Source organism: Elephantulus edwardii, unplaced genomic scaffold (genome assembly GCF_000299155.1).
Source record: "Elephantulus edwardii isolate Elephantulus edwardi_28Jun2011 unplaced genomic scaffold, EleEdw1.0 scaffold00212, whole genome shotgun sequence".
Taxonomy (NCBI): Eukaryota; Metazoa; Chordata; class Mammalia; order Macroscelidea; family Macroscelididae; genus Elephantulus; species Elephantulus edwardii.
Window position 1 is genome coordinate 2,305,715 of NW_006399962.1, and position 3,923 is coordinate 2,309,637.

Consider the following 3,923-nt stretch of genomic DNA (forward strand, 5'->3'; position numbering starts at 1 on the left):
GGCATTGATTCTTCTTCTGTCATTATTAGTCATTGTCCAGTTCTCTGATACATAGTAAGTGTGAAAACCGTGGCCTGGATCAGGTGCAACTTAGCCTCTAGATTGACATTGTTGCTTCTCAGCACTCTGGAGGGTCCCTGACTGCAGATTTTTCCAGTACAATTCATCTTTTGATTTTCTGACTGCTAGTGCCAAGAGTGTTGATTGTGGAGTCGAGCAAGCTGTAATTGTTTTAACAACCTCAGAGATTTAGGAAGCATTTCAAGAAGATAGGAGTAGTATACAGAGTTACTGTACCAAAAAGAATTTCTTTACACAGAAGAATTTCATGAAACAACATAAGATCCGAAGACATTGGTGATGTAGGAGGAAGTACAAGGCTGCTCTGAAGCACTTGCCAAAAAATAAGGCCCCAGGAATTGATTGAATAACATTTCATTTTCACATTAGAGTGTTTATTTCTTTACTTCTCTTTATCTATTTTTGTAGCTTAAATTTATCTTCTTTATAAATTGTAACCTCTTAGCTTTCTCTGACTTCCGTCCTATCTTTTACATTCAGGGAGTCTGCTGGGCTATGTCTGAATTCTCCCCAAGTTTCTCTTATTTGTCACATTTCTTGAAAGAATCAATTTTTTAGGTGTTAAGTTTGAGCTGTTGTAGGACTTACCTTATTTTTTATATGTCAGAATTGCCCTTTCATTTTCTGTAATTCTTTTTGTGAAAAATCAATGTTTCATAAATTTCTGGAAGGTAAATATGATTCGTTACTCCTTTAGCTAAAGTGAAGCTTCTTTTTTTTTCCATTTGAACCCATTAAATTTTTATTAGTATTGTTGTTGTTATTAAGTATTTTCCATTTGGCTCCTACTCATTGTGACCCTGCATACAGCAGAAAGATGCTCTTCTCAATCCTGCATTACTGCAGTCTCTACTGTGCTGTGTGCTTAAGCCCAGAATGAGGAACGTGCTGACTGTTGCTAAGTAATTTGTTTCTTTCTTGATTTCTTCAAAATGGGGAATGGAGCCCCAAATGATACTTCTGGTACTGTTCAGGGTCTCTTGAAGCCTAGTTATTTTCAGAAGTTTGCAAATCAAATAGAGGCTTAGAGCTAGAAATAGGTCAGCTACCATAGTGCAAGATGATGGTGTGAAAAACTTTTTAGTGACAGCTTGTGCATGATAATACGTTCTTTCTTGTTCAGCATTCTCTTTGGATATGATGCTAAATTCTGGATATTTTCATAAACATTGTCTTTTCTTATCCTTTTAGTTCTTTCCCCAGAAAAATGGCCATATTTATAAGATCCCAACTTTTACCTTTAAAGGATCAAAGTAGCCTCTCTAGTGTAAGTACATCTTGCTACTTAATTCTCTTACAATGTCTATTACTCGTTTTGGACCATACATCAGAATTGATGATGATATTTTACACACATAGACAAAGATCTAGTGATACACTATTGTTTTTAAGTGTTATAAAGTTGAACCTCAATCATGACAATCCCTTGTTTAGATACTAGAATTGCACCATATGGTTTTCTTGGCCACCATGTTTAGAGCATTCACTAGACATTTCTAGCACAGAGACTCAGGCTGGGTCAGAACTGCCAATCTTTAAGTTAAATTAGCAGCCATTTACAAACCACTTGAGCCACTTGGTCTTTTTTATGTTTTTGTGTACCATTGAGTCAAAACCAACCCATAGCTGACCCTCCAGTGACTTTTCAGAGGCAGTTCATTGTGTAGGAGGAGATTGCCCATCCTTCTCCCACAGAGCAGCTGGTGGACTTGAACTATGTGCCTTTAGGCTTGCAGCGCAGAGCACCCCAGGCTCCTTTATATGTGTATGTGTATATATAAATACTTGTGTGTGTATAGAGAGAGATATATATTTAGAGTTTTTAAATTATTATTACTGTTATTTTATTTTTTTAAGTGTGTGTGTGTGTGTGTGTGTGTGTGTGTGTACTGTCAAATCAGATCTGACTGGTACTGGAGGAAATTGCCCCGCCTTCTCCAGCAGAGCATCTGGTGGATTAGAACCGTGTACCTCTGGGATTGCAGTGCAGCTTCTTACCACTAGGCCACCAAAGCTCCCTTATTTAGATTTCTTTTTTTTTTATTTTAATAATTTTAATGAGCATTTACAGAGATTTTGGATTTCCATTCATTCATTGCTAGATTTCTTAAAGATTAAACTCTGTCTTTCAAAGCTCTGGCATAGTCATAGTTAATTTTTTTTTTCTTTTAAGCCATCAAAACATTTGAAGAAGATATTCCCTTGAAATACATTTTTTGAAGGAAGACACTTTCCCATGGTTTGGTAACATTGTATTCTTGGAATAGTCAGACTGGAGCCACTTTTGGATTGATGTTGTATCTACAATTCTCATTGAAAGTTTTCTTTGTCTTTCCATTTGATTGCTTCTGCTAATGAGTTAGGGATGTCATTTGTTATATTAATCAACTGTTTTTTAAATACTGCTTATCATATTGCCCTGATCAGGGTGGTTATTCTGTATTTTCTGTGTATTGGATCGATTTTTATATGGCCTTAGAGCTCCCACCAAAAGATAGTGTAGGACTAAGCAAACAAGGTGCTTGTGGTCCACCAAGAAGCTAACTAATAATGCTAGTTAGGTGAATGGCACTCTAACTAGAGCATTGGTTAGCTTTATCATCTGCTAAGCTCAAAAGAGAACAATCCCCAAGAGAGGACCTCAGTGCTACCAGAAAAAGAGAGCTAGCAATGGAGCTCATCTTTTGAATCTAGGATCCTTGTGCTGAGGTTTTCTCACATACAGGAGACAGTAAGAGCAATAATATTGGAGATGGCAAAAGATGGAGAGAAGCAGAGACAAACAGTAACGGTAAGGGCATCAGAGCCAGGGGACTAGCACGAGCTGGCCCACGGAATAAGAAAGCTAATATCCCTCATATCCTTTGGACCATAGGCATACTGGATGAGTAAGGTGCCTCTGGTCACTTGTGAGTGGAGCTAAGCTCTCTGATCCAAGGAGCTAGGGAGCTAAGCATTTTTGGGCTGAGGCTTACTGGTGGAGTGAAGTGCCTCTGGGCATTTATTGGTAAATTAAAGAATTGGATAACACTCACCTGAGTAGAGGCCTAGCTGCCCTTGAAGGCCTGGAGACTGAGGACCAAGAGGTGGGAGACTGAGGATCAGGGAGAGCTTTGTCTGTCAGAATGGTCAAGAACCTGTTCTGACTAAGTAATTACATCCTGAACCAGAATTGTGACCTCTTTGTTCCCTAACAAACCCCATAGTCATGAGTATTGTCTGTGAGTTCTGTGGACATTGTAACACATTTTGGGGGGAAAAATGAGAATGCAAAGAATTACAGAAGTAGAGTGTTGTGGGAGGGACAGCTTGTGTCACTTAAGTAAAAAGGTTTGAAGAAGTATGTCTCACCTCTGCTTCATAGGATCAGCCCTGACCTGATATTCTCTCCCTACCTCATGAAGGTAAAGATTTTGAGATAATGACACCCACATCATTTTGCAGTATTAGATGAATGAATGTCTTCATTGAATCACTGCTTTAGTCAGCTCCTTTCTTAAATCTCATCTAGGATCTTCTTTTTTTCTTTCCATCCTTGAGATCATTTCTTCTTGTTTGCATTCCACAAGATCGTGAGTGTAGAAGGCATAGGAAATGACCCTAATTCCATTCTGTTGTATATGAACAGTTCGGATAAGGGGGGAAAAAGTATTACACAGGATGAAATTAAAATGTTGTTGTTGTTGTTCTGTGCCGTTAAGTCGCTTGCGACTCATAGCGACCCTATGTACAACAGCCCTAAACTCCGCTCTGTCCTGTGCCAATCGCACTGTCTGACACTCCCATCACAATTATCCCAGTCACTGAATCAATCCACCTCATAGAGGGCCTTCCTCTCCTGC